General features: G+C 35.8%; 1 protein-coding gene and 1 non-coding gene across 3 annotated transcripts in view; both read right to left on the bottom strand.

Annotated features, from left to right (window-relative positions):
- UNC5D (unc-5 netrin receptor D) overlaps positions 1-16,344 on the bottom strand; it is a 620,692-nt gene that overhangs the window by 378,531 nt on the left and 225,817 nt on the right. The gene's annotated exons all lie outside the window — the stretch shown is intronic.
- On the bottom strand, positions 8,548-8,676 carry LOC132481402 (small nucleolar RNA SNORA18). The gene has a single exon (XR_009530823.1). It is a non-coding gene; the product is annotated as a small nucleolar RNA SNORA18 (small nucleolar RNA).

Genomic DNA, 16,344 nt, shown 5'->3' with positions numbered 1-16,344 from the left:
CCATATATCCGATAAGGGGTTAGCATCCAAAATGTATAAAGAATTCATACAACTCAACTGCACAAAAACAAAACAAAACAAATAACCCAGTTAACAAACGGACAGAGGATCTGAATAAACATTTCTCCAAAGAAGACATACAACTGGACAACAGGTATATGAAAGGGTACTCAATGTCATTAATCACCAGAGAAAGGCAAATCAAAACCACAATGAGGGGCTTCCCTGGTGGCGCAGTGGTTGAGAGTCCACCTGCCGATGCAGGGGACACAGGTTCGTGCCCCAGTCTGGGAAGATCCCACATGCCGCGGAGCGGCTGGGCCCGTGAGCCGTGGCCGCTGAGCCTGTGCGTCCGGAGCCTGTGCTCAGCAATGGGAGAGGCCACAACAGTGAGAGGCCCGCATACCGCAAACAAACAAACAAACAAAAACCCCAAACAAACAAACAAACAAAAAAACCCACAATGAGATATCACTTCACACATATGAGGATAGCTATTTAAAAAAATAAAAACATAAGAAGTATGGGCAAGATGTGGAGAAAAGTGAACCCTTGTACACTGTTGGTAGGAATGTAAATTGGTACAGCTATTGTGGAAATTAGTGTGGTGGTTCCTCAAACAATTAAAGCTGGCACTACCATACCATCCAGCAATCTCACTTTTGGGTATTTATCCAAAGGAATTGAAATTAGGATCTTAAAGAGATATCTACCCTCTCATGTTCACTGCTCTGTATTCACCATAGCCAAGATATGTAATCAGCCTATATGCCCACTGAAGGATGGATGGATATAGAAGAGGTGGTGCACATATACAATGTCCAGCCTTAAAAAAGAAGGAAATCCTGTCATCTGCAACATCATGGATGAATCTGGAGGACATTATGTTATGTGAGATGAGCTAGACATAAAAAGACAAATACTGCATGATCTCACTTTTTTTTTTTTTTTTTTTTTTGCGGTACGCGGGCCTCTCACTGCTGTGGCCTCTCCCGCTTCGGAGCACAGGCTCCGGATGCGCAGGCTCAGCGGCCATGGCTCACGGGCCCAGCCGCTCCGGGCATGTGGGATCTTCCCGGACTGGGGCACAAACCTGTGTCCCCTGCATCGGCAGGCGGACTCTCAACCACTGCGCCACCAGGGAAGCCCCATGATCTCACTTTTATGTAAAATCTAAAATAGTTAAACTCACAGGGGGAAATGGGAAGACGATGATCAAAGGGTACAAAGTTACAGTTATGCAAGATCAATAAATTAGCGATAGCTACTATACAGCATAGTGCCTATAGCTAACAATACTGTACTGTATACTTACAATTTGCCAGGGGGGTAATCTTACATTAAGTTTCACACACAAACTCACACACACACACACAAACACACACTCACACACATAAAGCAATCATAATAAACGGATGCAAGGAAACATTTACTAGCAACGGATATGTCTATGACCTTGATGTCAGTGATGGTTCCACAGGTATATACTTATCCCCAAACATCAACCTGTACACATTAAATATATACAACTTTTTACATGTCAACCATACCTCAATAAAGTGATTAACAAGACAAAGATATTCTTGTACAAGAAACCCCAATGCTCATGGTAGAGAGTGGAAAGTTAGTTATACCAACAGGAAATTGCATGTCCTGAAGACCCGCCATCTTTCCCCAGCCAACATTTTAGAAAACATCTAAACAGCAGACCCTTATTAATCGTTAGTTAAGGGAGCAGATAAAATCTGGTCCTTGCCCTCATTTGAGAACATTTATAGTCTAGCCATGGAGATAAGATCACCACGTATGAATCACTGAACAACATATTAGAAAACGCACAGATCAGGAACAATATTAGGAAGATGAAAATAGCACCCATTAATCAAGGAATATATACAAATTAATTTGTGATGCATGTTTTATGTGGCAGAGCAGTTTAGGGAAGATAAAAATTGGCAACAGCAAGTAACACTTGCATACCACCTCCACAAGCGTTAATATTCCTTGTCTTTAAACAGGACAAGAGTAGCCAAGGAAGGCTGTGTGGAGGAGGTGAGATTCAAAGGGCTTCTAAGTTCAGTGTGGTTCAAATTTAACAAAAGGCTTGAATGCATCATGAAGGTACCAACAGAAGCAGTCACTAGACTATTTGTTTGCCTGGATGGCAGCTAAAAATTCCAAAAAAAAACCAACAGAGAGTACAAAAATCTTTAAATTCCTCTTTTATTATTATTATTAATTTTCATAAAGCAGGCTTCATAAAAGCTGCCAAAAGTGAATGTATTTTCTGAGAGACATAGGCTGACAGAGTTTGGAAGAATGTACTTTCTAAGGGTGATTTATGTGCCTGTGATGTGCTCCAATGATGCACTAGGGACTTTAAAATGAGGTCAGCAACACACATTCAGAGGGCTTTTAGGATCTCAGATAAGCCCAGACGGCGATGCTTAGTTTCTTACCTATCAAGAAACATTTCTCCAAGATGAAAGGATGGAGTTAGTTAGAGGCCTCTGGGGTCTATTGCTACTGCTTAGCAATACAGGTCACCAGAGTGACAGAGTTGAACTTGGGGACAACTGTGGTAAGAAAACAGTGAGAATGAGTGAGCAGGTTGGGGAAAAAGAGTATTCGATCTGCAAATACCTGCTTTGTGACCTTTACATCCTTGTATCACACAATTGGATCTATCTTCTTCCAACTGAAAATAATTGCCCTATCTCCTTTTGTTTACCTTTAAAAGGTGAATTATGACAGCCTGAGAGATTTCTGACACTTTGACTTAGTGAGGAGCTCAGTACAGTTATAGATTTCTTTTTTCAGCATAGCAAAGTGTCCTAGGAAAAGATACTTGCCAGAGCTAGCAAATGACACCCTTCCTGGGAATGACAGGGATCTCAGATATACTTTTGTCCAACCACTCCTAGTGCAGGTAGCAAAAAACGAACCTGAGAATTTAGGAAGATGCCCCAAGAGACTTCTGCTAAAACAAGCAGCATTACATCATGGACACAGGGTTCTAAACCAGGCATGGGTTCTAAACCAGGCATTGATTCTTAAACTTACCCAATCAGTGAAACACTTGGAATGTGTTGATTTGGGAAGAAAAGCAAGAAATATTGATACTGTTCATTCACTTGTTTTGTCATCTATTGCCGCCCACTGGCAGGCAGGCAGCAGTAAACACCAAAGGGTGAAAACATAGATCTCAGGGAAGCTGCCAAATGAGAATATCCCAAGCAAATTGGGTTCCCTGCAAATTAAGAAAAGGCTACCCTCGTGCTATTTTATTCACAGTGGCACACAGTGGATCAGCTTGCAGAATGCAGCCACTGCACTGGGACATGATGACAATCACTATTTATTGAAAGCCTGCTGGAGAGCAGACACTATTTTAAGTACTTTTCATGTCTTTAAAGCTATCTGTGAGGTAGGTATTATTATCTACATTACCCAAACTAGAAAGAGGTCTCAGATGGTTTAATTCACTTGCCCGTGGTCACTCAGCGTGGCAAAATCAGTCCTTGCACCTGGGCTGACTCATTTACCTCTTCAGGTTTCCAGCCTCTGTCTCCTTTTCTCCCTAAATGGAGCTCACTTTAGCCCCAAATACAAGCTTAGCTCCACCCTCTCTAAAGCCAGACCTGACCTCAGAATTTCCCGATACCTAATTCTGGTAAATGTGCTTCTGTTAAATGTTCCCTACACTTGGATAAACTGATAACCCAAATTCTCTATCTCTGATTCTCTACCTTGTACATTCTTGATCATTAACTTACTAGAGTTTTAACCTGAACTTCAACCCTGTACTTTAAATCTTGCTACTTGCTGAAGACTTTGCCAAAGGAAAATTATGCAAAAGCCAGGGTCAAAGCAAATCTCCCAGTAAAGGTGGTTTGTCTGTCTTATGTTAAATAGTCTCAGCAAAAAAATTTTTAAAAAGAAAACAAATATATATATATATACACACACACACACATACACACACACACACACATACATATAGATACTTGATAGCATGTGTGAGTGAAAAGGCATTTAGAGTTTCCTATATATAAGGTCACCGTACATCTTTGCCTAGATAGCACAGGGAACTATAATTAGTATTTTGTAATAACCTATAAGGGAAAAGAATCTGAAAAAGAATAACTGAATCACTTTGCTGTACACTGGAAACTAGCACAACATTGTAAATCAACTATACTTCAATTAAAAAAATAAAACAAAATATACCAAGATAACATAAAGCTGAAGAAATGAGAAAAAAAGTACTGAAAAATAAAGTAAGGACTTAAAAGGAGCCAGATATAACTATATCAAATAAGTTAACATATGATTCAGTATTCTGGCTTCCCGTGAAAGAAAGCTAATCAGTTTACAAACCAAGGATCCATAAGAAGATAAAAAAATCAACTGCTCAGAAGAAACCCAACTGTTCCTGATACTAAAGTTCAGAAAGCAGCAAACCATTTCTCCTTAAGGGAAATCATAAAAGGGGTACTGCAATCCCACAAACAAAGATCGTAACATCTTTACAGTAGACTTGAGATTTTTCTACAGGTCTCTTTCTTATAGCATCTTTTGGTATTGGCTAATGGCACCACTGCAAAGCATAATTCAGAAGGGAGGAAAGTGTGAGTGATTTTACAGGAAGCTAATAACATACCATTCAGGTATGTGAATGTTGGTTCAGTCTAATCCTGGGACAGATATTAGCACACTTAATGGTCTACAGCATTTAACGGGTATTCATCAGGCAATCATCTATAAATGTTGTTCTATTTCCCTTAACACTGATAGATATTGAGAAGAATATCTGTTTGTCTATCTATTGCCAGAAAAGAACTTTGTTGATCACTCTACACAGATCAAAAGGATTACTTTTCTTTTCATTGCAGCTATATCTTACAGATGTATCATCTATTTCTTCAATGCTGAAGAGGGAATGTAATACATTAACACATCAAGAAGCCACCGAGAGTGGCAAAATGTGACAGTTTTCAAGGAAACACCTAACAGTCATGCCATATGTTTAGATTTTTATAATGAAAATGATATATCCAATATCCATCCTAAGACCGTGAGGGCATGCTTTGTCACTAAGCATAACCAAGCATGAAAAGGAAATATTCTTAATGAAGTTCTGTTATAGTAACTGACAGTAGTAAATAGAACAATATTCAAGTATTGCTATTAAACATTATTTTAAAATAGTTTCACTTGCAGCCACTATGGAAAACAGTATGGAGGTTCCTCAAAAAACTGAAAATAGAGCTACCATATGATCCAGCAATTCCACTCCTGTGCATATATCTGGAGAAAACTCTAATTTGAAAAGATACATGCACCCCTATGTTCACAGCAGCCCTATTTACAATAGCCAAGACATGGAAACAACCTAAGTGAAGTGTCCATCGACAGATGAATGGATAAAGAAGATGTGGGGTGTGTGTGTGTGTGTGTGTGTGTGTGTGTGTGTGTATGTATTATTCAGCCATAAAAAAAGAATAAAATAGTGCCATTTGCAGCAACATGCATGGACCTAGAGATGATCATACTAAGTGAAACAAATCAGACAAAGCCAAATATCATATGCTATTACTTATATGTGGAATCTAAAATATGACACAAATCAACTTAATTACAAAACAGAAACAGACTCGAAGACATAGAAAACAAACTTGTGGTTACCAAAGGGGAAAGGACGGGGGATAAATCCAGAGTTTGGGATTAGTAGATACAAACTACTATATATAAAATGGATAAACAACAAGGTCCTACTGTATAGCACAGGGAATTACATTCAATATTTTGTAGTAACCTAAATGGAAAAGAATATGAAAAAGAATACATATTTAAATGAATAGCTTTGCTGTATATCAGAAACTAACACAACAGTGTAAATCAACTGTATTTCAAGAAAAAAGTTTCACCAAAAAACTGTTAGTACTAATAAATGAATTCATTCAAATTGAAGGATACAAAAATTAATACACAAAAATCTGTTGCATTTCTATACACTAACAACAAACTACCAGAAAGAGAAATTAAGGAAACAATCCCATTTACAATTTAACCAAAAAGAATAAAATACCTAGGAATAAATTTAACCCAGGAGGTAAAAGGCCTGCACACTGAAAACTTACACTGATGAAGGAAACTAAAGAAGACACAAATAAATAAAAATGTAGTCTGTGCTCATGGACTGGAAGAATTAATTGTGTTAAAATGTCCATATCACCCAAAGCAATCCACAGATTTAATTCAATCCCTACCAAAATTCCAATAGCATCTTTTCATAGAAATGAACAATCCTAAAGTTTGTATGGAACCACAAAATATCCCAACAGCCAAAGGAATCTTGAGAAAGAAGAACAAAGCTGGTGGCATCATGTGCCCTAATTTCAAACTACATTACAAAGCTACAGTAATCAAAACAGTATGGTATTCGCATAAAAATCGGACATATAGATTAATGAAACAGAAAAGAGATTCCCCAAATAAAACAAATCCACACATCTGTGGCCAATTAATTTATGACAAATGAGGCAAGGATATACAATGAGGAAGGGATAGTCTCTTCAATAAAAGGTGCTGGGAAAACTGGACAGCCACATGCAAAATTATGAAAGTAGACTACTATTTTATACCATGCACAAAAATTATGGATTGAAGACTTGAATGTAGGATCCTTGACATTAGTCTTGGCAATGAATTTTTGAATCTGACTCCAAAACCAAAGACAACAAAAGCAAAAATAAACAAGTGGGACTACATCAGTCCAAAAAGCTTCTACACAGCAAAGGAAATAATAAAATGAAAAGGCAATCTCCTGAGTTGGAAAAAATATTTGCAAAATCATATATCTGATAAGGGGTTAATACCCAAAAACATATAAAGAACTCAATACAATGCAATAGCAAAAACAAACAAATGAACAAAAAATCCAATTTTTAAAAAATGGGCAAAATATCTGAAGAGACATTTTACCAAAGAAGACATATAGATGGGAAACAGGTACATGAAAAGATGCTCAACATCACTAGTCATCAGGGAAATGCAAATCAATATCACGAGATATCACCTCACACTTGTTAGGATGGCTACCATCGAAAAGACAAGAAATAACAAGTGTTGGCAAAGAAGTAAAAAAACAAAAGGGAACCTTTATGTACTGTTGGTGGGAATGTAAATTGGTGCAGCCACTATGGAAAACAGTATGAAGGTTCCTCAAGAAATTAAAAACAGAACTACCATATGATCCAGTAATTCCATTTCCGGGTGCATTCTTTCAATAGCCAAGATATGGAAACAATCTAAGTGTCTGATGATGGATGAATGGATGTGAGATATACATATATATACCTTGAAGGCATTATACTAAGTGAAATAAGTCTGAAAGAGAAAGACAAATGGTGTATGATCTCAACTATATGTGGAAATAAACAACAAAAGGAACCCATAGATACAGAGAACAGATTGGTGGTTGCCAGTGGTAGGAGACAGAGGATGGGAGAAATGGGTGAAAGGGGAGAAAAGGTACAAATTTCCAGTTATAAAATAATTCAGTCATGGGGATGTAACGTGCAGGATGGTGACTATAGTTAATAATACTATAGTGCATATCTGAAAGTTGCTAAGAAAGTAGATCTTAAAAGTACTCATTAGAAGAAAAAATATTTGTAACTATGTATGTTAACAAATGTTATCAAGACTTATTGTGATGATCACTTCACATTATATACAAATATTGAACCATTATGTTGTACACCTGGAAATAATACAATGTTATATGTCAATTATACCTCAATAAAAAAAGAAAGGTTTGAAAATATGAGTACAGAACTCTATTTTTTAATACAGATTTATCAAAGAACCAGAAAGAAGTTCCAGGAAAAATATACATAATAATTGAAATGGAAAATCCAGTGGATGAATTTATAATGGATTAGACACAGCTGAAGAGAAAATTAATGAATAATTCTTTTTTTAAACTGATAAATGGTATTATTCCTTCCACAGAAAACATTAGAGAAACTTTGAGCCAAAAATGTATGCTGACTTTCTGCACAAAGTGTAAAGTTTTTTTTTTTAAGTTATGTGTAACATAGACAAAATTATTTAAGTCAATAAATTTTTAAGGAATTTCACATGTTCTGATTCTTTCCACTGCCAATCACCTTAGTTCCTCTAAACTCATAACCTTCAAGATAAAATAGCCCTTTCAAAAAGAAGTTGTCATGTGAGTCAGCCCACAATTCTTTTAGTTAGGTTTCTTTGATCTCCAATGGAATATGGACACACTTCAAAATTCCCCACCTGTAACGTTCGGGATCCAATTTCCTCAAGCGATTTACTTTAGGACCATGTTTAGGGTCAGGAGATGGAGCTGCCTGGTTCTGAATTTGACATCCTCTAAAAATGTATAAGGTTTAAATCATATTCACTCCTAAGCCATCACACCCTAGAACAGTACAGATCATTGGGATATACCAATACCTAAGATAAAAAAAAGTTTGACTGTTAGGTTTTTCATAGTTTATTTGGCAGCTCTGTCTTGTAGTTCTTTCCCACAGATCTAACAGGTAGTTCTATGAGTAAAGGAAAGTACACAGTTACTATGAGGCATTTCCAACAATGTAGGTTTACAGAAAAAGCCCCATCAGGATAGACCACAACAAGATAATTCTTAAGAAACAATCCAATAGGAAGTCCTGACAAAGATATGGAAAACAAGCTAAGTTAAAAGACATGAAAGATAGTGTGTGAAGGTCTAACATATATAACTTGGAGTTCCAGAAGGAGATGATTGTAGAAATAAAGGGGCACAGGGACGCTTCACACAAATAACGGCTGGCATTTCCCAAGAATTGCTAAAAGACACCAAGACTCAGTTCTAAGAAGCACAACAAATTTCAAATAAGACAGGGCTTCCCTGGTGGCGCAGGGGTTGAGAGTCCGCCTGCCGATGCAGGGGACACGGGTTCGTGCCCCGGTCCGGGAAGATCCCACATGCCGGGCCTCCCTGGTGGCGCAGTGGTTAAGAGTCCGCCTGCCGATGCAGGGGATACGGGTTCGTGCCCCGGTCTGGGAGGATCCCATATGACGCGGAGCGGCTGGGCCCGTGAGCCATGGCCGCTGGGCCTGCGCATCCGGAGCCTGTGCTCCGCAACGGGAGAGGCCACAACAGTGAGAGGCCCACATACCGCAAAAAGGAAAAAAAAAAAAAAAAAGATCCCACATGCCGCGGAGCGGCTGGGCCCGTAAGCCATGGCCGCTGAGCCTGCGCGTCCAGAGCCTGTGCTCCGCAACGGGAGAGGCCACAACAGTGAGAGGCCCGCGTACCGCTAAAAAAAAAAAAAAAAAAATTCAAATAAGACAGAGAAATTCACAACCATACAAATTTTGTTGTAACAGCAGAACATCAAAGATCTATTACTTTTAGGTATACATTTTACTACTATTCCTTTTGTTACATTCTTACATTAATATACTCTTTTGTACGTATATTTCACAATAAAATATTTTAATGGCAAAATATAAAATACAAAAAAACAGTTTCTAGATATTTTCCTTTTTTTCACCAATGTAAAATCACATACCAATTAGCATATAATGTTTCTTTCAGGAAAAAAGCTCTAGGCTTTTTTTTTCTTTTTATCTGAAAACACAATAGAGATTTGAACTCTAAGTAGTCATTACTTTCAGGTTATAGTCCCTAAACAGTTTGAGTTACCAGAAACCTCTGTCTCCCCAACACCTGGACACATTGGGATTCTTTTCTACTGTGACCCATACGTGAAGTTTTTGATTAATGATAATGATTGGCGATATCCAACATTAGTTCCAAAGACTTCTGGATGAATTTATTAGTCAACAAAACTGAATGCCAATTGTTGAAAATACCAGCAACATTCTCAGCTAAATACATGTTTTTGAGTACAGAAAAGGCTATTCAGTGTTCTATTTAGTTTTGTCTTTTTTTTTTTTTTTTGGCTGCACTGCATGGAATGCGAGATCTTAGTTCTGACTAGGGACTGAACCTGGGACCCATGAAGTAGAAGCATGGAGTCCTAACCACTGGACTGCCAGGAAATTCCTTCTATTTAGTTTCTATAATAAAATTCAATTTACAAAATTATAAGCTTCAAACCTAAGTCTTTCTTAAGTTCTTAAACAACTAAACGAATCTTAATTTCCTATTTAGAAATCTAAAAGACATATTACCTTTAATGGTGCTCTGGATAATGTTTATATTCACCATAGATTTAAACATCTTCAAACATTAGAAACTTTATTTATATATTTAATATTTTGAATACTTTAATAGTGTTACAGATAGATCTTAGTGAGCACTTAAATTACTGTTAAAATCAAATATATTTAAATTATAATGTGAAGAAATAAAACATTTATATATTAAGCACTCTGATAATGTTTACAAGCTTACTAAGACTCAATTTAAAATCATGGTTCTCAAATGTAAAATAGCTAGCTAGTGGGAAGCAGCTGCATAGGACATGGAGATCAGCTCAGTGCTTTGTGACCACCTATAGGGGTGGGATGGGGAGGGTGGGAGGGTGACACAAGAGGGAAGAGATACGGGGATGTGTGTATATGTATAGCTGATTCACTTTGTTATAATGCAGAAGCTAACACACCACTGTAAAGCAATTATACTCCAATAAATAAATTATTAGTCATAAAAAATCATGGTTCTAAATTAATTATTAAAATTAAAAATTTGAATAATGAAGTTAGAATTAAAGTCACAGGCTAATCTATTTTTTATAATAATCCATGGGCCTCCCTGGTGGCGCAGTGGTTGAGAGTCCGCCTGCCGATGCAGGGGATACGGGTTCGTGCCCCGGTCTGGGAGTATCCCATATGCCGCGGAGCGGCTGGGCCCGTGAGCCATGGCCGCTGGGCCTGCGCATCCGGAGCCTGTGCTCCGCAACGGGAGAGGCCACAACAGTGAGAGGCCCGCATACCGCAAAAAGAAAAAAAAAATAAAAATAAAAATATAATAATCCAAATATTAAATATTGTAGGTACAATTTTTTACAAATCCTTTTTTATATAAATATTAATACAATGAGATAAATACCTCTTTTACTTCAATGATAAAACTTTCTAAGCGTTTGACAAATGCTTACTCCCAAGGAAATAATGATTTCAGTCCCCAAAATGTAACCTTGGAGTTGACTTCCCAGTGTTCTACAGCTCTCAAAATGACCAGAAATTCAAGCTAAGAGGCTGACTGTACTGTTGACACTTACCCTCAGAGGAACTCTGAACACTTTATACTTTCCATGTCTATGACTTTATAACCCAAAAGAGGCAAGTTCCAACATCTGAAATTCAAGTTTTATAGTATCTCCCCACTCACAGCTGACTTAGATATATCATTTGATTGGATTTTAAATTTATTTGGCCCTTAAGACATTTTCACTTTATCTTCAAAAAAGTTTGTTTCCCCTTGTACAGATTTTTTTTTATTACTGTTTCCTATGCTTAGAAACATTATAATGACACATCCAGTTGTATTATGGTCATCACACATGGATCTCACACAACACACAACTGTGTTGTCACAATTTCCAAGGCCATTCTTCCTAAGTCATTTTAAGGCAATTTATTTTTCCAGTTTTCCCCAGAAATGCATGAAAGAAATGACTAAAACTTAAGAGTAAAGTCAGAAAATATGTTTTTACTACTGCAAAGTTATACCATTGCCACTCCTCTTATTCCTGAAGTGAAATGTAATCCTTACTGTCTGTATTAGTATTTGGATCATATTTAATTGTTAATGAGTTTCTTTTTTAATTTATCTGTTTATCATGTTTAAGATATCCAAAACAAAATCAAGGATCTGCCAAATGGTTGATCATATATAAAATAAAGATAAAATGATTTGGAGATGCCCCCATAAAATCAAGTAAAAAGCATTTTTTGACCCAAATTACTGAACCCCCTTCAAAAAATAATACTTCATAGTCTTTCCAGTTTTAAAGGTCATTGACATTTTAAAAAATAAGTTTAGCACTAGCTAATGTAAAAGAATAATGAAGGGTACTGAAAGACCGAACAAAAATCACACACACACATGAACACACACATGTGCATGCATACACACACACACAACTTGAAGAGACCAAGGGCTGATTCCCATCCTTTCATTAATAATTGACAGCATCATTGTTCTTGGTCTATCATTTGCCAGAGAAAATATTTTAACTCTGTAACATAAATTATAGGCTTTTTTATTTAATGGAAATTGATCTAGTAAAGAACTTTTATGACAGTTCTCAGGTACCTAACTTGCTTTCGAATTTTGGTATATCATTAAAAATACATGGTTCCTAATGAATGGGTATATGAGCCACTTCTAAGTTAAATGTGGCACTGTAGTAGATAATTACTACAATGAGGTACCACCTCACACTGGTTGGAATGGCCATCATCAAAATATCTACAAACAATAAATGCTGGAGAGAGTGTGGAGAAAAGAGAACCCTCCTACACTGTTGGTGGGAATGTAAATTGGTACAGCCATCATGGAGAACAGTACGGAGGTTCCTTAAAAAACTAAAAACAGAGCTACCACATGATCCAGCAATCTTACTCCTGGGCATATATCTGGAGAAAACCATAATTCGAAAAAAATACATGTACCCCAATGTTCATTGCAGCACTATTTACAATAGCCAGGACATGGAAGCAACCTAAATGTCCATCAATGGAAGAATGGATAAACAAGATGGGGTATATATATACAATGGAGTATATATGGCTATATACTAAGTCATAAAAAATAATGAAATAATGCCATTTGCAGCAACATGGATGGACCTAGAGACAGTCATACTGAGTGAAGTTAAGTCAGACAGAGAAAGACAAATACCATATGATATGGCTTATATGTGGAATCTAAAAAATGGTACAAATGAACCTATTTACAAAATAGAAATAGAGTCACAGGTGTAGAAAACAAACTTATAGTTACCAAGGGGTAAGGGGGGGAGGGATAAATTGGGAGATTGGGATTGACATACACACACTACTATATAGAAAATAGATAACTAATAAGAACCTACAGTATAGCACAGGGAAGTCTACTCGATACTCTGTAGTGACCTATATGGGAACAGAATCTAAAAAAAGAGTGGATATATGTGTACGTATAACTGATTCACTTTGCTGTACGCCTGAAACTAATACAACATTGTAAATCAACTATGCTCCAATAAAAATTAATTTAAAAAAATACATGACTCCTAATAAATGGTATATGAGTCACTTCTAGGTTAGATAATCACCCAAGATTTACAGCAGGAGAATCACAATTATGCAAGGGGTGGGGGGCAGGGGGAATTGAAGAGGAGGAAGGAAAATGATAATTTTATTTCTGGGAAATACTTCCTTCTCAAAAAAACCAAAATTATCTAAAAAAGCTAAAAGCAACTGTTCTATATTTTCATTTACGAAGTTAAGAGATGATTTCTATTGTTACACAGCTATTACTTAAAATTAAAATAATTTTAAAACCATTCCCTTTAATTTTCCACATTTCCCCCACCCCCAGTAAAGATATTTTCATTTTGGAGCAATTCTAAGGCAACAATTGATGGCTTTTAAAATCAAAATTGAACCACTGATTCTTATTAGTAGAACTTGCTATATGTTCACTAAAATGTTATTAAATTCATTTCTATATTTCAATATTATGAGTCAGCTAATATACAAAAATCCGTATGAAATTGTTTAGATTTAACTTACTATGAAATCCTAAAATTTCATAACAGTCATTAGGCTTTTCAATAAAAGTTAAAATTCTTCCTTTCTCAAGTCAGGTAGTAGATTTTAGTGTTTTATCCAAAGACGTATTTTAAATCCTTAATGAAAAAAAATGCTAGTTTAAAAAGTAAATTATCTTCTAAATAAAGTGAGAATAATAGAATATACTGCAAACAAAACAGACTAGAAGTCAGAAAAAGATAACCTGTTAAATAAAATTTAACTGATATAGTTTAACTGATATAAATTAGGATATAGGGTGATTGTCAGTGAAAATGGTTCTCTTCATTAACATGAACCCAAGAATGATTTTATATTACAATATAAACAGTTTTAGGATTTTCTTTATTCTTATGGCATCTGAATACTGATGGTTTATAAACCAATTAAATTTCTGTTCATATCCTATGCTAATAAAATACACAACTATTATTTCTCTTTTTGGAATTATTTTGTTTTTAGTACAATAAGTAGAAATCTGGAGGGAAACAAAATTAAAATATACAAAATTCTCCTAATAGGAATTGGCATCTTTGGAGGAGCCTCATATTAAATCTGGCACCACTGCCTTTAGGACACTTGAAATAATAAACTCAGCATATGTGCCCCATTACACAACTATTTTTAATACTAGTCTTTCACAACAGAGTTGAGTAAGCTTTTATGATTATATTTTTGTTGAGAGGGATTGATAGAATTTACACATTTAAACATGTATAAACTACTATTTCCTTCTTTAGGAGTTAATTGGTGAGTTTTTCTTCTTGTATATCATTCACATCATAAACCAAGAAGGAAATTTTAGAAAATCCATATGGAAAATATATATAATTTAAGGCTCTATGTTATATCCTTAACAAATGGACTAAGAATATATACATTTTGAGATGAAAGAGGAGATTCCAAGCTACCTGTGAATATTACTGACCAAGTGGAACAATCTCATCTCTAGCCCTCATCACTACATTAGATTATCCATCCTACAATTTGCTTATTGCTATTTTTAGAGAAATTTGACATACCAGTAGAAATTTATCATCCAAATCTTCATGTGAAAAAGATAGTCAATGAAGATAAGTTTCAGCTTTCAGACTTAGCCTTGGAAATCAAGTAAGTCAATTCAATTACTCAAGAGTTTATGTGCCTAATATGTGCCAACACTATTGACTGTCAGGATATAATAATGTATAAGACATGGACACTGACCTCCAGAAATCTCACAAGTAATTTGTGAATATCCTTTCTGTTTGTTTGTGTGTTTGTTTATTTGACTACAAACTCACTATTTACGTGTGCAACCAAGTGAAACATTCTTTATTAGAGTCGTGAGAAATTAATTGTTCCTGGCACTAGACAAAGCTGCCTTGGCCTTGAAAGTGATTGCAGATCAAAAGTACTTAGGCAGGACAGCCAACTATTTGGCAAATTAAATTAAGAGATTGGGAACCTTTACTCTCACGTAAATATGAAAAATACACAAAATGTGGTTTCAATGCAAGTGAGATAAAAGATGGCTTGTTATTTAACTGACAAGTGACTCATTTTCCCACGTCTTTCCATCATCAATTTTTCCTTGCTTTTCTACTACCAAGCAGACATTAATTTCATAGAATTATGCACCAATCTCAGGATGCTGTAACCCAAGGGATTCTAGTTAGAATTAAAGTATTCAGTATAAAGGGTAGTATAGCAAAAAGGGACTGGGACTTTTCAGCATCTGGGACAGTACCATAGGGCCAGAAAGAGAGGAAATATTTCATAAGAGAATGAAAATGAGAAATCTTCCAGTGGAGTGTTTCCCAATTTTTTCTGAAATGTTGAATTGTGACATAATAATATATTATTTTTTCAAAACTGGGAGAATTAACTGTTTAGGGGAGGGATAATAATAATAGATGTCTTCCTGTGTGTCTGATCCTCTTTTAAACATTTTACATGGCTAAACTTGTTTACTCCTCCCAACAACACTATGATGTAGGTTGGCATTACTTTCCCTATTTTATAGATAAGGGTACTGAAATTAAATAACTTGCCCAAGATCACACATCTGGTACACCACAGATCCAGGATTCCAAGCCAGATATCCTAACTCCAGAACCTATGCTCTTAATCATTCCTCTGTGACATAATAAGGAAGACAGTTTAAGTTACAATCAATATGTTTTTAAATATTTTATCATAAAGTTCCTTTTAATGCTCTGTGTATTTAAAGTTAATCATAACTTGCACAGAAAATTATTTACTTTCTTCTATTTAACAAGTGGTCCGTGCCACTTTATTTTAAGCATAATTTATTATGACTATTATTATTTGCGATAAAGCACAATTTATAAATGATTTTTAAATTAAATATTACATTGTATTAAGTTTGGAAACCAAACAAACACTATAAAAACGTAGAATGAAACTTAACTATGTACTACAGTCTCAAAACAGTACAAACCTGTTTTCAATATCTGATGTTTAGGAGTCTTGTACTTTATTCATAAAAAATCCTTTGGTATAAATTTGTAATGTTTGGGGCTTCCCTGGTGGCGCAGTGTTTGAGAG

Source organism: Mesoplodon densirostris, chromosome 20 (assembly GCF_025265405.1).
Source record: "Mesoplodon densirostris isolate mMesDen1 chromosome 20, mMesDen1 primary haplotype, whole genome shotgun sequence".
Taxonomy (NCBI): Eukaryota; Metazoa; Chordata; class Mammalia; order Artiodactyla; family Ziphiidae; genus Mesoplodon; species Mesoplodon densirostris.
The sequence above is the reverse complement of the archived record's forward strand: the minus strand, read 5'-3'. Positions and strand labels throughout refer to the sequence as shown.